The 20,984-nt window shown below is 45.3% G+C and overlaps 1 long non-coding RNA gene across 2 annotated transcripts in view; it reads left to right on the top strand.

Annotated features, from left to right (window-relative positions):
* The first annotated feature begins 1,235 nt into the window (after positions 1-1,235).
* LOC142411587 (uncharacterized) overlaps positions 1,236-20,984 on the top strand; it is a 114,528-nt gene continuing 94,779 nt past the window's right edge. For both annotated transcript variants that reach the window (XR_012776218.1, XR_012776217.1), the window contains exon 1: positions 1,236-1,379. This is a non-coding gene — a long non-coding RNA (uncharacterized LOC142411587). The remainder of the gene's footprint in view (positions 1,380-20,984) is intronic.

Raw genomic sequence — 20,984 nt, 5'->3', positions numbered from 1 at the left:
TGTGTCTTAGTTTTTCCCTTTGTTTTCAGTCCAGTGAGGATGCAAATCAGATATGCTCCTCAGCTCTGGAGTGATACTGTTCATATCAAGCTGTAGAGACTCATGGTTGCCCTGTGAACTGTCGTGTGGCTCATGGAGAGCTAAAATGGTGGCTACCACATTTCCTTCTCTTGCTTTTCCCTTTGTTTCCTGAAACTGAGGTTTTGAAAGGGAAACGACAATGTGCCCGGCAGACAGTATCTGTGCATCATGGGGCTTGTCTCAACTCTTTCTCTGTTATGCAAGCTGATGGCATTTGAACAGGTTGGACAGTGACTGTCAGAAATAGTCTTTCAGAAATGCAATACCAGCCCTCAAATCCTAAACCATCTGTCATGGTCAAGTTAATGTAACCTTCTCCCTGCCATCAGTGAGAGCTGGGAGAGCATAATAGCAGCCAGTGCTTGGTCCAGTAGGATTTGGTCTGTTCACATGGCTTTCTCACATACTTGGGTCTGTTCCACTGGCTGCTTTGTGGCAGACTCCATTCTCAGTCCCTGCCCAGACAGAAATGGTCTGAGTTGGTGCTGAGAGATCCAAATTTTCTTTTTTTTCAGCAGGAGGCTCAGTTATATATGTAACCTGAGGGCTATATGGACTTGGTAGGGGCATAGCTGGTGCTACAAAGATCTGATGCAAAAGGACTTTTGCTGTTGGACTCAGTGGCTTGCAGTACTCAGTGCCATGATTTCGTAAGTCATGTGCTGGGTGCCAACCTGGAGCTAGCAAAGTTTGCAATGCCTGTGAACATGATTGTTGCTGGAAGGGCAAGTGGTTGTACTCTGACAACCCAGTTCTGATGTGGTCAATGCCAGGTGCCATCATGGGAACTTGGCCGCAGCTCAGTTGCTTGAAAGTTGATATGTTTTCTTGTAGCTTTTGAATGTGTCTGTATTTTCTGGCAGCTGGAGAAAAAGGCTTTGAAAAGTAATAGCAGCTTTTAAGTCAAATTGGTGTCAACATTCACTCCAGGCTACTAGAAGTTGATCAGTTTAAGTTCCTACTTGGCAAATGAAATTTCTGTCTTGCTGGCCTCTCTCTGCAGCCCAATTCTCGTAACTGCTACTTGTTCTTCACTCTCTTTCTTTCTTTCTAATGTGTCTGGTCAAAGAGGTGTTTAGTTGCTGAGGTGTAGGATCTGGTGTGTTTTTGAAGGTACCCATGCTTAGGCCTCTCTCCTTTTTTTATAGGATCTCTCTTGTAGGAACAGAGGAGAAAAAAAGGCAAAAGTTGGTGAAGCTTTAGCACCTGCCTTGAATATAGTTCAGCTGATGAAAACCACCAGTCACTGCTCTCAGCAAGGCAGCTGATTCCAGCCGTCATGGTTGGACCAGAGACAGGTGGGTAGTGAGGATCCATGGGGGAGCCATTACAGCCTATTCCAGGTGAACAGAAAAACGAAAGAAGCAAAGCTGCTTGTGAATAGAGAGAATCAGGAGAGCAAGAGGTAGATGGGCTGATGAAATAATGCTGTCTTTAACTGTGAATAAGTAACAGCATCACAGGAGGCATTCAGGGCAGCAGTTTTGGGGGGTTAAAAAGAAGGTTAAAGATTACATTTAGGATTAGGAAAATCAGGACTGCTAAGGCATACTCAGTGAATGCTAAAGATCAAGGTATAGGCAAACCCAGATATGTCTGGAGTAATGTCTAGTAATTAGATATGATGTATATAGGTATGATTACACTATATCATCTTTTGTGTTAACAACACATGTATATGATATCTATTACATGTACGCATATCATATGTTATACATATTATTAGCAGATTATATGTTACAATATATGCAGACTAATTCCTTGGATTTATGGAAGTGTTAGAAGTTGCTGTGCCAAGAAAAAGGTTTTCTCTGGCAGCTCTTTACATCAGCTCCTGTATGACAGCAGCTTACACATGAGGCTTTTCTGTTGCTCTGAGTGACTAGCTGTGAATGTAGCCTTTGCTGAGACTGTAGGTTTGACTGGAGCTCCTCCTGCCTTCCCTTGAACGTTCAGGGATAGTGCAGACTGTGTTAACACGCAATGCAGATGCTGGTGAATGAATAAAGTGGAAAACGAAGGAAGAGCTAGCCTGTCTTTCTCATCCTTTTCAGAAAGTAGAGGAAGGCATTAGCGGCCTCCAGAGGGAGTTTCTCTTCTCAGCTGGTCTTTAGGCACGGGGAACTGATGCCTCAGGGAATCTCTTGACGTATGAGCCTATTTTACTTGCTTCTGTCATGATCCTTCAGAGGGCATTTGTTTCCTGTTTGGTTTGAAAAGATTGGGTTTACTGTATGATAATTTTGTATGAGGACATCAAACCTTGCCGAGGAACCAATGCACCAGAACAAACTCACTTCCAGCTCTGCTAGGAGTCTGTATAGCACTTTGCATACCAGCCCTGCGCTCTGCAATGTGGAGCTCAAGTAATGAACCTCCCTGTCAGGTTTGAGACTGATCAGCTGTAACTACAGAGCCACGTGTGTGGTGTGGGGACCAAATAACACAGTCATTCCTTCCCACTTCTACAGCTGTATCAGGTCTGCTATGTAAGGGTTGACTGAGTTGTTCTGTAAATCTCAGCAATAAAAATGTGTCCACAATCACCAAAATAATGGAAGGAAAAGATGAGAGCATAAAATGATTATGCTGGTGAAAGAAAAGAAGACTAGTGGAGTCTGAAAGAGATGTGGGCAGGTGAGCAATGGGCCTTGTGAAGCAGAACGAAATGCATTATTATTTTTAATGGAAATTCAAAAAAGGCTTTGTAGATGAGCTGGGCAGAGGATGAGTAGAGAAATTGCTAATTCTGTTTCATAAAGATGGTGGGAGTGAAACTGGCTTTGTTCCACTGCTCATGCAAATGGATGTGGCAGCTGGAAAGGACTATCTGGCAAGGGATGGGAGGAACCTCCCATGGGGATTGCACTTCACACCTGCCACTTTTTCTTCCCGTTTGTGCCACAGAAGTCCATTGTGCTGGTGTGAAGTTCTGGATTCCCTGTGGAGGGAAGGAGATGTCTCAGAAATTTCAGTGAGATGCTAATGCTAGGCTTCTTGCTGCCCCTCTGGCTTGAGTCTCAAACTGGCCACACCACATGTTTTCTCTGGCTTACTTAGTCCCTAAGCAACCTTTCTGGCCTAGGCCATTCTCCATCTAGCATCCTGCCAGTATGCTTGAGGCTTTCTGCCCTCAGAAAACTTCCTGCATGTGGGATTTGTGATAGAAATAATAGGATCTCTGGAAACTGTGAGCTGAACCATTAATAACATTTGCTCTGAGATCATTAAGGGAAGAATTGCTGCATAGCAGTTTTGCCATCAGACCCAAATCTGTATGGAGGCATTCTCCTACATAAGTAGGTTAACTATGTCTTCCGAATTACAGGTAGCTAAAGCTACGCTTAGCTTCAGGCTCATGAGTTAACAGGGAAGGATCTCTTTGGTTCTGGTGCCACCACCAGGGAGGAGAAGTCCTGAGACTTTCACAGACTCTGAGGTCCTCTCTCTCCTCCTTTCTTCTGGGTTGGGTGCCTAAAGCTCAGTTTGAAAAATGACAATAATCTCGCTAGGATACATGATGGTGGTGTCAAACAGGACGTTCCACGGTGTTCAGTGCTCCTTACAAAAATGGACTCTATCTCCTGTTCCAGAGGCTGCTAGAGAATGTGGCACAGATTTAAAAAAAAATACATAATAATAAAAAAATAGTCTGTGTCCATGGGGAGAGCATTCCCAAGAAAAGCATTGGCTGAGAAAGAGCATTTACTCTGCTTCAGGCAGAATCAGAAGTAATTAAACATCCTAGTGAAGCACTGGGAGTGGGCACACTTTGGGGAAGAGGCTGATCTCTCAGGTAAGAAAAATCTCAAACCTGAGAATAAACGGCTCCAAGAGAGGTGGTTGGTGAGATTTTGGAGGTGAAGGAACTAGAGGTAGTTTTACCCTCTTACTAGCTTGAGACAGGGGAGAAGTGGAACCAGTGCTGCTGTTGGAGTGGATTCTTCCTGCCTAACAAAAGCACCTTCAAGCTTTTTCTGTAGTGTCATGCCCAGTTGCCCAGCTGGCAACTAAGCACCCCACAGCTGCTTGCTCACTCCCCCCTGGTGGGGTGGGGGAGAGAATCAGAAGGATAAAAGTGAGAAAACTCGTGGGTTGAGACAAAGACAGTTTAACAGGTAAAGCAAAAGCCACGCACACGAGCAAAGCAAAACAAGGAATTCATTCACTACTTCCCATCAGCAGGCAGGTGTTCAGCCATCTCCAGGAAAGCAGGACCCCATCACGTGTAACCGTTACTTGGGAAGACAAAATGCCATCACTCCGAACATGCCCCCCTTCCTCCTTCTTCCCCCAGCTTTATATGCTGAGCATGATGTCATATGGTATGGAATATCCCTTTGGTCAGTTGGGGTCAGCTGTCCCAGCTGTGTCCCCTTCCAACTCCTTGTGCACCCCCAGCCCACTTGCTGGTGGGGTGGTGTGAGAGGCAGAAAGGCCTTGACTCATGTGAGCACTGCTCAGCAATAATGAAAATAGCCCTGTGTTATCAACACCATTTTCAGCACAAATCCAAAACATAGCCCCATACTAGCTACTGTGAAGAAAATAACTCTATCCCAGCCAAAACCAGCACATGTAGACATAGAGATGAAAAGTAATTCAGCTCTTAGAAGCCTCGCTGCAGCCCAGCTACGTACGGGTGGGATGAGTCTGGGCCTTTGGCCAGATGTGTTGTAGAAGGTTAAAGCACCAAGTATGAAGTCCTTTGACTCACTGAGCTCCTTCTCCAGTCATGATGGCTGGCCTACCTGGGACACCCTGAGAGCCTTGTGGGGACCTGGAGAGTGTGCTGTGATGTGCTGCAGCAATGCCGTATGACTAGCATAGGTTGGTTGTGATGGGTGCTGTGCTAACCCCCTCTTGGATTTGCAGGGAAGAAAGCTAGAATGTGGGATCCTCAAGGCAGTGAGTTATTCAGATGACCAGCAAAGAGTGAGTTAAGGAGTCAGAGAAATACCAGACATCATCTGGAAAGAGGGTGATATTGGCAGGAAAGAGCTGCCCCAGTCTTTGGACGTGTCCCCAGTTTGAACAATGGTCTGGCTGGTTAAAGGAAGGTCAATGCCATGGGATGGGGAGGGGTGCAGGACTAAATATTTGGGAGGAGGGGGAAGGAGGTGCAATGTCTATGGCCAGGGTTGGAACAGAAATCCAGAGATTGGCCATGGCTGTGGAGTTTGAGCCTAGAAATACCAAGAGCTTTGACAGAAGGAGCAGACAGCTGAAGGTAGAGGCTTAGAAGGAACACAGCTGGACTGAGCCTGCAGTTCTGTGCATTGGCTCTGGGATCAAATGCAGCTCTTTGGTATGATCCAGTTCAGTTTCAGGAGCTAGTATGTGACTGTGAGAATGAAAGAGTGTGCAAATACAGACTTGAAAGACAAATCTAATGCCAATTTAGCTTTTAGGCTGCAGTTTTTGTCTGTGTCAGATATTCATTTACAAGGAAGGATGCATGCCTTTTTCCTGTCTTTGTGAAGGCCTTAGCCCTAGTGATGGGGAGTGAGATTTTGAAGTGTGAATTCCATACAATAGCAAAGCACAGATTCTCCAGGGGCAGGCACAGCACCTGCCCAAGGCAGCTTCTAAGGTTGATGGTTGGCTAACTGAATAATGTAGAGGGATTTAGGTGGTGATAATGGTCTATGATGGTATTTAATAGAAAATGGTGGTGGGGTTGTTATTTCTGGGGATTTTAACCATCCCGGATGCATGACCTTGCACAGCACAAGCTTTCCTAGCATGAAGTTATGCTACATGTTGTGGAGATGCTGAGTCCTGAATCACTGTGTAACTTCCCTGTGCACAGCTACTTGCCAGTCAGATGGTACAGGTGCAGGGTAGGACCACTCTAACCTGATGAGAAATAGGTAACAGATAATGTATCTCAGGGTGCACTTGATTACTTGTGTCAAGCCCTCTTTTACTGAGAGGTACCTGTGCCAGGATGGGCTGGACAGTGTATTGGGCTACATATTCTCATTCTGGCTCAGACAAATTTTCCCCGTTTGTGCCTGTGTAGATACTGGGCATTCAGCCTGACCTTCGTCTGGCATTTCAAGGGACAGTCTGAGCAGTGCCAGGGTCTTCATGAGAGAAGTGCTGTACCCTGGTACAAAAATAGGAGCGTTTGCTTTTCATAGACAGCTCAAGCTGGATCTTGAGACTACAGGACCAGGCTCACCAACATTAAGCATTTCCTTTGTAATAGTCAGTGCCCAAGGCCTGATTTCTATGCAGAGTCTGTAGGGAGGGGGAAGCAAGAATAAAAAGAGAAAAAGGTTTTAGGATTTGCTTTTTCAATGGCAGTTCATTCTTATCATTTGTGCGTGTGCTTCCGGAGTGCAGGATGGAGGGGATGCCACTGCTTCATTTGGTGCTCCAGAAGACTAATGGACCTTGACAACTGCAGCATAACATGGAAACTATTAAAAAGGGAGGACTGATTAAAGCCCCAACCATCCCAGCATTCCCCTGGGCTCTTAACCCCATGTTGGAGCTGAGCAGCCTAGCAATGCGTCCTCCCAGTCTGCACAATTAACATCTCTTGTCACTAATTGATTCCTGTGGTGCTCACAGGACAATTAGAATTTAAATTGCCTTTTACAAAGGTCATGAAAACATGATAAAAGACGAATCTATTAGGAAGGATCACTCAGGAGTCTCTCTCCTTTTCCACAGCACTGGCTGTTGGTTATCATGCAGACATGAGTGAGGGGAGCTAAGAGAGCAGTTCATGCCTTGGGTTCATTTCTTCTTTATTGTAGTTCATGGCACAGGCTCAGCTCTTTGTGACTTGTGAATATTCTTGCACTGAAGATGGCATTTAATTATTCTTACTGCCTCTTTTAGAAGGGTTTTGTGTCTGTATGTGCTATCCCTTGTTTGTCTTTTCTGATAAACGTTGAAATAGCTGGTTTTGCATTTGAGTCTTGAATTCACTGCAGGGGGGAACCTGTTTGTAATGGAGGGTGAAAGATTTGCCTTCACAGGGCAAAATTGTCTTAGTACCAGCCTGTCTTTATTCCCAGAGGGTGGAGTAATGGATTAAAACCTGACATGACTCCCTGGAAAGCAAAGGCTGTGAGGGAAAGGGCAGCTGGAGCTCTGTCTGCACAAGGATGCATATGAGGATCTGAGTACATGGTTCACCAGTATTGTCACTCCAATTTTCTGTAAAATAGTCTTCAATAAAGAGGTCCTAGAAGAGAATGCATGAATACAAGTGTGTGAAAGCATCACTTCTAAACCCATGCTTGCAGCTGTCCCCATCTGCAGCTGATACTTCTAGGAATGGCATTATGACTTTAGAAACCTATGGAACTCATGCCATCACATCTGAGCTGGGTGCAAACCCTGGATACAGGTGCCTGTAGCATCATGGCTCAGCAAACTGTCTGAGTTTTGCCTCCAAAGTAGAATATGGCAGTTTGGGGTGAGCTTAGATGGGGAGCTGGTATTTTGCTAGCAAACAGGAATATTCAAAGTTGTTACAGTTATGGCAACACTCCTCTCTGTCAGCCTCAAACCTCAACAGTGGGAAGAGATTTAAAGCCTTGTGTGTCAGGTTTAAGGCAATGTCTTGTAATTGCAGCAAATCAGCCTGGAATGGATCTTGGCAGGTTACCTAATTCATCTGCCTTCTCCAAGGCAGGATCAGCTCTACTCATATCCCTAATCTGTTTTCCAGGAAGCCTCTCACACAGGTGCCTTTGCTGCAGTGAGGACTGGGTTGGGGGGCAGATAACCCCTTGCAGGATTTAGCACATCTTGTTCTGATGTACCCGGTCCTGCCTTCATAGAGACAGCATTCTGGACTAGCTGTATTTCAGGTCTGGATGCAGTGAAAAGCAGTCTTAAATCTTGTAGTTCGGTCATTTCTCTTCTGTCACATATGCCCCAAGTGTGGGCTTTGACAGGGAAAACAAAGTTTGAGAGCCACTACTGTGGTCCAGAACCAGCCTCATGTAGCTACAGCAATATTTCATGCTGAGAGAGAAAATCTAGTCAGAATATCCAATTGCCCATCCCATCCTATCCCAGTGGCATCCCCATTATAAAGCAAGCTGTCTGGCTATTTGAGAAACTCATGTCCTTTCCAAGTCCTGCCTTTGACTTCTTGCTATTCTGGTTATTGAAATTGATTTTGCACTCCAGGCATGGGATTTTCCATTGCCAAGTTTAATGTCGGAGATAATAGAAATTATGTTTCCACTCACACATAAATCTCAGGGCTGTTTATGCTCAGATGACTGGACAGTAAGTACAGGTGAAATTGCTCCTGTGATTGTTTCAGTAAAAGTGTATTATTGTTGTAAGGTTTTATAAAGTGTGTTTAACTGTTTTACACATATTTCTAGCAGTCACTGGGTAGGGTTTTTTTTTATTAGAATAAATATAAACCTCTAAGCGAGGCATCTAATTTCTCATCTTGACAGTGTGGTAAACCAGCTGGCTTTGGAAGTAGGCCAAAGGGTGAGCAGCAAGACCACCCGGGAGTTGTGCAGGCCCCCTCCACTGTGCTTGCCCTGCAGTTTTGCACTCAGAGAAGCCAACCTGTGCAAAAGATCATAAGGATATCTCTGCTTTTGCACACCTCCTCATGTGGGGCAATCATCAGGCTTTGTACTGACTGCAGCACAGTCTGGTCTGCACTAAATCTTGCCATCATTAGTCAGTGCACATAGGACCTGGCTTTGAAAAGCTTGGGAAAGAATAAGCAAAGGTGAATCTCTAGAGCTTTAAGGGCAAAACAGTCTGAGAAGGTTTCTTCAGCTCCCAAGAGCTAATGGAGATACTGGTGTTAGTGTCAGGCCCACAGGGATCAGTTACTGGATTGTGGCCTGAAAGCACTCTAGCCTTTGGGGTCCCCGTGTCCTAACCTGGCAGCTTTTTCTGTTCCCAGGAGGAAGAAGGACTTGTTCCTTTTCAGAGCATATGAGAGAATCTCACACTCTACAAGGATAAAGGAGTGGGAAGAAGGACTCTGGAATGATGGAGGGGCTATAGCCTCCATCCACTTCAGCTACGGGCTCCTCTGGTTAGGTGTGAATCTGCTCAGCTCTGCAGTCCTCACCTGGGTGACATTCCCATGATCTGAAGGCCTTGATCAGCTTCCCAAACAGCTCTGTGTAACCCAGCCAGCTGGCTGCCAACCAGCCCTGCTGCCATCTGCTACCCTGTGCCTCTGTTGTGTATGGGCCCTGGATGCCAAAGATGCTGCCGTAGTTCCTTCCTGAGGGAAGCCCAGACCATGATAATTCAGGTGTTCTTCAGACAATATTCTTCCTGCAATAAAGTGCCAGATTCAGCCAGCCAGGGCATGCTGCGTGGTGATTAGAACACCGCAATGAGTGGAATGTATGCGAGACATTTCTTACGTGGCTTCCTACCTGTCCTGACCCCATATTCTTTTATGCTTCGCACGTCTCTTGTCCTTGGCTCAAGGAATATCATTAGTGTGTGTCAGGTAGTGCCCAGCATGGTGAAGCCTTAGCTTGTGTTGGTGTTTTGGGTATTGCTGAACAGTTAAAAATGATGCACTTATCTTATTTTTGTGCTTGCATGCATTTGGCAATGTTGCTTTGCTGTATTACATTGCTTCCCTCCCAGAGATCTTAACTTTGGCTGGGAGCAAAGGGACTTAATTTATCTCTTCCTTACCTCACAGGGGTTTGGTGAAGCTCAGCTAGCAAAAACTTGTAAATTGCTTGGAGATTATTAGAGGAGAAGTGCTGTAGAAGAGCAAAGTATTATTTATTAATGTGCCTCTGTCTTACAGTGCCATAAGTATGAAGATTTTAATTGTGCAGACTTGTAATCTGAGTAAACTTCCTGGATCTGTTTTATTCTTTCCTTTGATTGCCTTGGTAAATAATTTCATGGAGCAGTCACTGTACAAAGTGATGCAGGAGTGGTGTTTAAAAGCCAGGTCTGTCATGGGTAGAAGGCAATGGGATGCCACAGTATGACTTTCAGCTTTCCTTTGGCTTCTCTAATCTCTACTGCCTCAGTCTTATCCTCTGCATCTAAACTTGCTTTTCCTCTGTCCTTGTTTAAAATTTCACCTCTGCTTGTGAGAGGAGTGCGCAAAACAGTATTACAATGATGAACAGAGATCTTACATTGCAAGGGGCTCCAGATCACTTCAGCAGCAGTATGCAACCATTAATAAACTCTAGCCATGGCTGAAAATTTGCATTATACCCACTTTTGGGCGGGACATGAACAATGTGGCTGAAGGGCAGAGGAGGGAGAAAATCCTTCCTCTCATCCGCTAGCTTCAACTGGCACGGGGAGGTGTGAGCTGGCAGCAGCTGTGGGGTTGCACAGCCTGCCTTGCTCTCCAGACCACGGCGGCAGCTGCCTCTGTTGCAGCCAGTTTGAAGCAGCAAGGCTGGGTGTGAGCTGAGTGTAGTTACTCCAGGAGGAGTTTGACCAGTCAAGATGCAGTTAAATATCTTTTGTGAAAGTGCTGAAGTCAGGGTTTTTCTCTGCATCTAAGAGCTGTGTCCAGATGGGTGATATTAGGGGCATATCAACTGCCATCTTGCCCATCCCACTGGGATTGGGCTGGGATCTTTCAGGTGCTTATCTCTGAGCTTGTGAGAAAGCAGCAAGTATGGTATTGCAACAGACTGATCCGCAGAGGCTGATGTCAGATGCTGTGCCTGGTGGGATGATATCAAGTGATCCACAAAGAATGACGTCAAACACGGTGGTGTGTGGGCTTAAAACCGAACCCTTTGTGCAGTATTTCTAACGTGCAATAAAGAAATTCCTTCCCTTGTTCTCTCTCTCAATCTCTCTCTCTCTCTCTGTTTTGTTTTTAATTGCCTCAAAAACATGGCAAGGCTCAGCCTGCTCCTGTTTTCCCAAGTGGATGGGCAGCCAGCTGCTTGCTCGTGCATTTCTAAGCTCTGGGATAGGCTGTTCTAATACATTGTTTGTAGGCCTCTGAGATTACCCCATTTCATACAAAATTCAGCAGAAGCAGCAGCAATTGTGTGTGTGTGTTTTTACTCCTTCCTAGCTCTGGCAGATCAACACCAGCTTTAAAATGTTTGCATTGGCTATCAGTGAAATATAGAGCTGATCTGAAGACTTTCCTTTCTTCTGGGGTATGAAATATGAATAGCACAGTGCTCTCCTCTCTGCTCCTTCCCAAGCTTGCTGTAGGATTCTGATGACTGCAACATAACCATCCCATATCAAACTCAAGGGGATAACATCCCATATACATCAGCATTGCAAGGAAGTCTTCAGGTAGGGTGATGAGCATGTCTCTAGACAGTCCTAGGGTATTATACCTCCAGGTGTGGTGATCAGACAATTTCTTTGTGGTCATTGCAAAGGCATGGAGAAGGAGAGAATATCTACTGTTGTGACCTTCACACTGAGACCATCACTGAAATCCCTAGTCTCCAAGGATGTGCTTTCAGTTGGCAGCAGAACTTAAAGCTACATCTGACTTATCCCTCAGTTGTAACCATCTGCCTTTTTTGCTGCCTCAGACAGTCTCACTCCCCATTCAATTAGCAACATTCCCCAAGGGACTTAATTATGCCACCTGAGAGAGAAGAAGGGGAACAAATGGTCCGTGCTTCAAGAGAGAAAAAGGAGCGTCAAGTCCTAATTCAAGCACAGTGGCAGACTGGCTTTTCCTCATGAGATAGCACTAACACTTAAGAGAGGAAGTCACTAATATCTGCTGCTGCCAAGACAAGCATGACTTCCAGAGGCTCCATGGGTAAATGTGAATGCATCTGCAAATGCTGAGGGCCATGAAATGTGCACCAGGGGAAGATCTCCAGTAATGATTGCCCATTACATGGGCAATATCAATCAGGACAAGTCCTTGTCCCTTTAGCTATGCCAACAATCTTCAGTGGCAGTGATTAATACACTCTCCATTTTGTTTTAAATATGGGGTCAATATTGAAAAGATGCATTTTAAGCATGAAAGGTCTTTAAAGAACTGTGTTTATGCTTACAGAAAGGGGATCCATGTTTCAAAGGTGTAGATGAAATGATATCAAAGTGAAAAAGGAAGAAAACAGCACATTTCTTGACTCTATGAAGATTTGAAAAGTATTTTGAAACCTAGAGAAACTCTTTGCAATGGGAAATGTGTTTTCCTCATGCATTTTGGCTGAGATTTCCAAAGATTTTTGTATGTGTAGGAGCAACAGCAATTACAGTGCTGCTCAGCTCACTGGGCAAGCTTTGGTGTTGCAGGAGGGACATATGTAGCATGAGGGTTACAGAGGAAGTTGGTATTCACAAGGATGCGCTCAGGAGCATCTGTAAAGGTAGAGCCAACGGCTGGGCCTGGCCTGTGCTTTATTGAGGACGTGTCTGGAGTTCAAGAGTTGACTGAATTAGTCCATCGAACAAACCCTGATTAACACTCGAATTCTGTCTCAGCTAAGATCCCTCAGCCAAGAGAGTGATCTCTGTGCCTTACCACATGCATGTGATGGCTTCTGGCCTTGCCTTTGAGCCTGGTGCTAAAGAAGTGGATATGGAGACTGGTTGTGCTGTATGCTAGGGCCTTGCTCATGCAAGGCTTGCTAAAGTCGCAGTTATTGCCTAGTAGGAGAGCTGGTGTGACCTGGTCAGCAGTGATACCACCCTGTCCTGCCCAGCCCAGCTCTGAGCAGCCCTGGGGTCTCAAAAAAGTCCATATGATCAAGCTGTAGTAACTTAAGACTCCTGCTTACATGGCTTCTACTCCTTGCCCTTCAGCTGATGATTGGTAACTGATCCTTTTAGTGAGGGGACTTTGAAGTTATTATGAAACTTTTTAAGGTAATTGGGTGAACTGCATGGTGAAGCCTACCAGGGGTGCTCATATGGCCATCTATGATCACAATTGGTGCATAGAAGCCAAATGGCAGTACTTTTATCTGGGTTCTTGGTAAAAATATTGACACCCATCAGCACATTGTTGCACTTGGCTATTACTGTTGCTGGCAGAAGACCTGTGGGCAGGCTGAGGAGCCTGGTGGTAAAAGCATGCTGTCTGGACTAAGGAGCCTACCAGCATTCAAACTGTGGCTGAACTCAGTTCCAGCCCCCTGAGTATGGCTCAGCTTGGGATTCCCAGCCAGGTCAGTGCTGCAGGCATACTCATATTTATGACTGGAATTAATTGCTTTTATATCAAAGAGCAGATGGAATAAGGCAAGAGGGAGAAAGAGGAGGGGCTGTGGTACAGATCTGGTTCTCTCGGCTTGAAGAGCTCTGCAAGCCCATGTGGTTGTTGCTGCTGTGTTCAGCTGAATGCATGCTGCAGTGGAAGGCAGCAGTGAAATGGTTAAGATGCATTGGCCAGGCTGCTTTAGAAATCCAGTATGGAAATAACAGAGGCTCTTAAGACTAGGACTAAATTGTAATGACAGGCTTATGTGGACAAAGCCAGTGGGGAGACTTTAATTTCACCAGTGCTCAGGAATGGAAAGAAATGAAAGCTGGCACATGATTCTGTTTCCACTTATGAAGCACCCATCTGCCTTTTTAAAATTCAATTTATGGGAATGGTGAGTAAGGCTGGGCCAGTTCTTAGCTATTAGATCCATGCCATTAACATCCCAGCCGCTTCATTGTATCAATAGCATGCACTGAGCAAGGAACATCTCTCATGCAGGATTGGCAGAAATTGATATTAATAAATGGATCTAATATTCTTAAATTTGTATTCCTTCCCAAGACTCGCAGTGACCCCAAAGGGCAGAAGAAATAATAAGTAAAGGCCTAATTCATTATTTATAACCAGGCAAACCAGGGAAGTAACTCAGGGAGATTACCCAGATAATCCAGCATTAGCATCTTGTTTCAGAGATCTTTATTAGGACTCAGGAAAGGCTTCTGGGAGAGTGAAAACGGTACAGTAAATTCATATGCTAGCCTTTGACCCTGCCTAGTGCCCTGACCTTATAATTTACTTTGGGATGTGTGTGAGTTTAACAGAAGGATAAACACTGTTGGGTGAAGAGAGAGGAAAGGAGGTTGAAGAGGGGCAGTACCATTTTAAGCTGCTTGGAGTGGATTTCAGAGTCGTCAGCAAAGCTGCCTTTGCAGTCATGCACCATGAACGGTGTCCAGCTGCTGTCTCCTCTCTTGCCTGGTTTATGGGGCCAAATGAATTTTTGGAGGCATTCCTCAATCATTTAGACTGTTTTACAGAATAGAAAGAATAATACCACATCCTAGAGATCAGGCTCATGAGGTTAATGTTTACGTGATGCTTTGAGGTTAAAACACATCAGTTCTTGTAGTTCAGTGTCTGTTATTCTTTGTCAATGCAGGGACAGCCTATAGGCCTTTTGAAAAATTATTACTTTACTGTCCTGTCCCTTGTTGCTTTTGTATATGGTATGTGGATGATTTTGCAGAAGGAGGGGACCAATTGCTGAGCTGCAGGTTGAGAAATAGCGTCCTCATTGGATTTTGCTTTTTTTTTTCCTGAAGAGGTTTAGAATAGTCTTAGGTTGCAGGAATGAAACCAGCTAAAAGGTTACAAATAAATTTTTGTGGGAAGATGTAGAAGATGTACCATGGGACGGAGGGGGTGACTCTCCGTCTGAGATTCCCAGCTCAGTTTTGCAGATGTGAAATGTCTGAATAAGTTATGGGAAAAGAATTTAATGCATGTTTAGTCCTGATAATGCCTTCAGCTCTTTATGCTTTGCCGAGCAGTCCTTTATTGCGTAAAGAGGTTTCCTTTTGTGTACTAATAGCAAGGAGATGGGAGATACACTTCTTGGAAAATTCATGGGAACTCCTCTCTGGATGGCTTTTTGATTGGGACTGTTACTCATCTTAATTCTTTGCATTCATTGTTGGTTCAGATACGTGGGCAGACAGTTCAAACAGGAGCGGAGCAGGCTGTCAACAGTTAATAGAGTAGCAGTGCAACTACTTTGCATTTATATTGTACCTTCCCTCAGAGGAACTCAAAGTGTTTCCAAATATTAACTAATCCCCACTAGACACCTGCCAGGTAGGTACAGTCAATAATAAGCCCATTTTAGATGAGGAAGGCTGAGGCAGAGCAGTTTAACGGTTCCGTAACAGATCAGTGGCAGTGCTGGGAATAAAGCCCAGGACTCCCAGATGCCAGTCCCTGGCTCTGATACACTCTGCTTCTTTTTAATCTGAATGGATTTTACCCATCCCTAATATAAAGCAGATCAGATCACCTACCATGTCTGCATACACAAATTTCCTTTAAACACTGGCTGTCAGTGGGCCTTTTCGTGAAATTACACACAGAGGAAAGAGAGAATATTACCATCTGGGATATCATATCAGCACTTCTAGAGATCTTTGGTACAGGATGTATCCAATTATAAATGACCTAGAAGCCTACAGTCTAACAAAAGCAGGTGGAACCTTATCAGCAGCAATGAACAGTTTAGGAAAGGAGAGTTAGCAGGATTATTAACCCTCTTGAAATAGATTTTGCCTTCCAAAAGGGAAAATAATAATGTCCATAACTGAAATAATTAACAGAAAAACAATTTGCAACACTTACTTAATTAAATGAATAAGAACATGCTAATGCAGAGTTAAGACTGCACAAAGACTTCTACTACATTGCATGCTAAGTATGCAATTTTCATGCACTCATAACTTTGTTAAATCAAAGCCAAATTTCTTCCAATTTAGGAAAGCACAGACTCCTCTTTGAGACTCCATGTGCCAGGTTTCAAGCACCAGCCATGCTTTCTGGCTAGAAGGCTTTTGGGGTTTGGTTCCCCCCCCCCCCCAGTGTGCTTTTCATCATTCTGTAACTCACAAGCAGCTGAAGTGATTTTTCTGAGATGATTCAAAACACTCTTCAGCGCTGGGAAAACATTCGATTGTGAAGTAGTTTTTCAAAAGTGTGTTGAAATGGACTGGGAACAAGTAGTGTCTCCTAGCCATACCTGCTGAGGGTGCTGGCAGCTCCGCCTGCAGTAAGCTTATCATTATGAGAATTGCATTACTACTACAAATTGTGCCTGGAAGCAACGGGCACTATATTGCCGCCAGAGCTGTGCTGTGATTCCAGATATACCTGCTACCAAATGGCACCTAAATTACTAGGTCTTCATATTGTTATGGTACCAGTTCTGTGCCACTGTACCTGGCCCAGCTGTCCCACTTGCTGATGCGGCCTTGTCATTTTAGCTAAGGGCTGGCAGGAAAGAAAAACCGAGTCCTTTCCCTGAAAGGGCTTATGCATGTGCTAAGCATGGGGGGGTGAAGACTAAGACTGTTTTTAGGGCCCTCCCTCAAACTGCTGCATGGTCAATGTGCTAGCTCGCTGCCTGAGATGTACCAAGGAGTGCAAGCTGCAAGCAAGCTGATTCTGCCCTGTTCTGCTGGTGTGTGTCATGGAGCCAGCTCTGTCGTAGGAGTGTAGTAAATTAGGTGGCTTTCGAGATGTCCTGTAACGTGTCTATGCAATTCCTGAAATGGTGACAAAATGGGGGTAGGACTCAATCTGAAAGGTGCTACTCACCTCGTGTGCAAGAAGAGCAGGAAGAGGTGCTGCTCATCTCTCAGGATGAAGTCCTTTCTGCTCCAAAAGCTGACAAAAGGAAAAGAAATTAAAAGAACATTTTAAAGCTGCTTTTGGTATCTTCTTTTCTGGGTTTCCTCCGCTGCTGTCGTGGTTTAACCCCAGACGGCAACTAAGCACCACACAGCTGCTCGCTAACTCCCCCCTGGTGGGATGGGGGAGAGAATCTGAAGGATAAAAGTGAGAAAACTCATGGGTTGAGACAAAGACAGTTTAACAGGTAAAGCAAAAGCCGCGCACACAAGCAAAGCAAAACAAGGAATTCATTCACTACTTCCCATCAGCAGGCAGGTGTTCAGCCATCTCCAGGAAAGCAGGGCCCATCACGTGTAACCGTTACTTGGGAAGACAAAATGCCATCGCTCCGAACATGCCCCCCTTCCTCCTTCTTCCCCCAGCTTTATATGCTGAGCATGATGTCATATGGTATGGAATATCCCTTTGGTCAGTTGGGGTCAGCTGTCCCAGCTGTGTCCCCTTCCAACTCCTTGTGCACCCCCAGCCCACTTGCTGGTGGGGTGGTGTGAGAGTCAGAAAGGCCTTGACTCATGTGAGCACTGCTCAGCAATAATGAAAATAGCCCTGTGTTATCAACACCATTTTCAGCACAAATCCAAAACATAGCCCCATACTAGCTACTGTGAAGAAAATAACTCTATCCCAGCCAAAACCAGCACACCTGCCAACACAGGCACATTTCTGAAAGTGCTGGTAGAGGATTGCCTGTGTGCATTTTCTGGTATCAACCTACAAAATTACCTAGTGACACATAAAATGTCCTAATAATCTTCATTGGGCAGTGTGCATTTTTTGGGGCCTGCTTGCCTTGGGATGAGAACTCTTTGGGGTTTAGATTTGCTTTCTCAGTGGTGAGGGGACACCATTCACCACAGAAGCATTTCCAAATAGGACCTCTGTTGCAGAATTGAGCCCTATTCTGGGTTAATGATATTTTAAGTCGAATATATCTCCTTACATTTGCAGTGAAGGCAGTGTACTGGAGCTGACAAGCATATATGATAGCAACGATGTTTTCCTGGAAAATGCTATTAAATACAGCCCAGGAAACCATGTTCTAGACACATCAATATCTGCTTTGGGAGATAGTTCAGGCCTTCTAAACTGATTCCTGATATTGCAGGTTTCTCTGCTGAGAGTCCCACTGGCATTCCTTACATCTACTATTCTTTTATGCCTGGAGTCAGCTGCTGAACAACTAGTTCGAGGGTTGGGATGTGGGAATAGGGGGATTTGGTTAGGAAGGGTGGATTGGACTGAAGAGCACATGAGTGGAGGGCTGGGGACTTTCCAGAATGAACATGAACCACTGTTCTTCCTCCTCTGCTGTTCACAACACTCAGGCTGACTTCAGCAGGTGGGGACTGTGGGAGAAAAATGACAAGAGTGTAGGAAGAGGAGTGTATGGTTCTCGTGCTTTCTTTGCTGAGCTCTGTGCTTACTTCTTCCTCCTTATGAGAAGGTTGGGAGAGAAATTCCTGCTGAAGTCCCAGGCACAGAGATTTTAAGGGAAGAGTACAGCAACAAGAGGGAGGAGAACGTGTGAGAATGGATTTTAGCAGCTCATTTGAGTCAATGTGACCCAAAACAGAAGGCTCTGGCTCTAACGCAGGATGACTTATTCCCATGCTGCCAAAATGCATACTTTTGCTTATGCTATCTGCAGCTTCATGGCTCTTTTAAGGCTGAAATGATAGAGAATTCTCTCCCACGGTATATGATTGCTGGGGTTGCAGGCTGTTTGGTAGGTCTAACAAACCATAAGCGCAGGTGCTTAGGTAAATATTGCCTCTTCCTTGTCTGAATCAATACCCGTGCTGATCACTTTCTAAATTGATGTGCTTTGATGAGAGAAGAGGGTGCAGTTTGCTATTTCACAGTCATTCTGGAATATCTTTTTCTAAAGATTGTTTTGCTTTTATGGGACTCTGGCCCGTATTCTGCAAATAACCCTGAAATTTTAAATAGTTAAATATAGTTGGCCAAATTCTTCCCTTGGAAATACCCATGTAGTTCCCATGGCATTGCTAAGAACCCAGAACACATTTCTGAGGACAAGCTTAAGCCCAACAGAGCCATTTCACTCCAGGCATAACACTGTTCAAAGTCAATGGAAGCATGATTTGAGCACATTGTGTTTAGATTTTTACAAGTGCTTTTCTATATTCCTTTATTTCCAGGCTAGAATCCAACAATGCGAATGCCAGACAGAAAATTGCTGTTTTCTTCTCAACCCTTGTTTTCAGTGAGCTGTGCATGTGTTTGGGGAGTATAGCATGGTGACGGTGGGATGTCACAATGGCAAGGTGGGGTTGTGTTCAGGACACTCAAGCTAAAGAGAGCAAAAGGTAGGAACATGGGCTTGGATTTTTGGAGATGTTAAGGTTGCCTTGATTTGCCTCCACTCAAGCTGGCTTAAAATGTTGGCTTCCACAGTGGCAGAATGAAGCTGGAGTGGAGTGCCTTGGAAAAAATCTCATTGCTCCACCAAAAAGGTCAGTTTCTGACCGGTTAAAATAATTTTTCTCCCAGGTTAGCTGTCTGAGGTCAGCTCTAAGTGCCAATAGCCCCATTCACTTGGCTTAAAGCAGCAACTGCCTTGCTTTCACAAGGTTTAACACACGATTAGCAAGATTGACTTGACATGGCTTAAAAATTCTCCAAGGGGAGACACAGGCTAGTGCTTGTGTCTCCATCACAGTTGGCCTGGAAGGTACCTAGGCTGGATCAAGCTGTCTGTGGTAACAGCCTCCACCCTGCAAATTCTACCTGCATACCCGAGTCTTCCCTGTTTGGTCTCTCGTGCTGTGTGTACTCAGGGCTTTTTTGCATAGTTCTGTGTGCTGAGATGCTGTGGGAGCTTTTTGTAGCCAATTGTAGGACAATGTGTCTCTTAAGGGAAACTATGAAAAGGCTTTGGAAGACTACCAAGACAGGAGCGATTTGGACTGCTGAGAGGAAGCAGTATATGGCATCCAATCTTTACTCACACCCACAACAAAAACGTGTCCAGACTTGGGCTGAGAGCTGTCTGTGTAGACGATGGGGCATTTTATGCTAAATCCTGAGTCAGAGGGAGTCCAGCGTGCACTGTGTGCATGCTTTAATTGCACAGTTCTCTGGACTCCACTTAGATAGGTTTGGGCCTATCTTGGGAAATGATATAGCGCCCATGTAGTTCTGTTGTGAGAGCAGTTTAAGATGAGCAAGTCCAAGGTAGTCAGTGCAGTTGGGCATGTACAAAGTGTCTGGGCATGTGCAGCAAATCCTTTTTCTTGGAGATTCAAAAAATACTCTTGGCAAATTCAGCTGTCTCCCCAGCAACTGGCAAGGTGACAGGAAAATTGGCCAGGCAGATTTCCAACTGGCTTGGTGGCAACCCTGATTTAAGACGAATATTCCCTATTAGATTTATTTAGAAGCTAGAAATATCTACTTCCTGGTCTCTCCTCATTGCTTCTCATTGTTTTGCTGCCTGCTTCTTGCCATCCTATTTTCTGTCAATTTAAGGCAACTGTTGGCTAGGGTGAGTGTAACCTGCAGTTATACAAGACACGTGACAGCACCTTGCTCAGCATTCTGTGCTCAGACCGGTTCACATAGGAAAGGTTCATGTGTTGGGGACATTCCTGCTTTCCTGTCCCATGGGACTTTCGAGGTGGTCTTGTTCTGGGTGGCTGAAGACTTGTTCACCTTTCAGTGTGCAGTTTTGGGGGGACCTTGCTTTCTCCAGGACTTTCAGACTGGTAGTGCTGGTGGCCAGCAGGGCAGTGAGCACCTGGGGACAGCCACCCTCAGGAGTCAGCGCAGAGTGACACTGCACTGTAGAGATACGCTCTGGGTGCGAAGACCTGGGGTGCCTGTGCCCTGGTAGTACTATTTTGACAAGTCACTTAAGCGTGGGCATTTAAAGCCTGTGATAACTGTGTGTGGAGAGAGACAAATTAAGCCAATTCTGCTAGAGATAAGTGGCTGTGAAGCTCTCTTGGGTCCTTTAGATCCTCTTCCTGTCCAAGCTGTGCTCTGGAAGAGCTCTTAAGGTAGAGAGGACTTTGGTGCAGGCTGTGCCCCCAAACCAGGCTCCCCTTCTGCCTCTGGGCTGCAGCTGCCGGGTGCCAAGGCAGGGAGAGGCAGCACTGCGGGGAGCCCCAGCTGCCGGTCGCTGGGGGAGGGGAGCGGTAGTGCCTCCTGAGCAGTGGCAGCTCTGTGCCCCAGCTCTGTGCAGCCCTTGGCTGCCCCCCCACCCCGGTGCTGGTACAGAGAGAGCTCCTGGGGTCCCTGAAATACCCCTGGGTGCCGGCGTGTGCCTCAT

The sequence above is a fragment of the Mycteria americana genome, chromosome 6 (genome assembly GCF_035582795.1).
Source record: "Mycteria americana isolate JAX WOST 10 ecotype Jacksonville Zoo and Gardens chromosome 6, USCA_MyAme_1.0, whole genome shotgun sequence".
Taxonomy (NCBI): domain Eukaryota; kingdom Metazoa; phylum Chordata; class Aves; order Ciconiiformes; family Ciconiidae; genus Mycteria; species Mycteria americana.
Note: the sequence above shows the minus strand (reverse complement) of the source record. Positions and strands in the feature narration are given on the sequence as shown.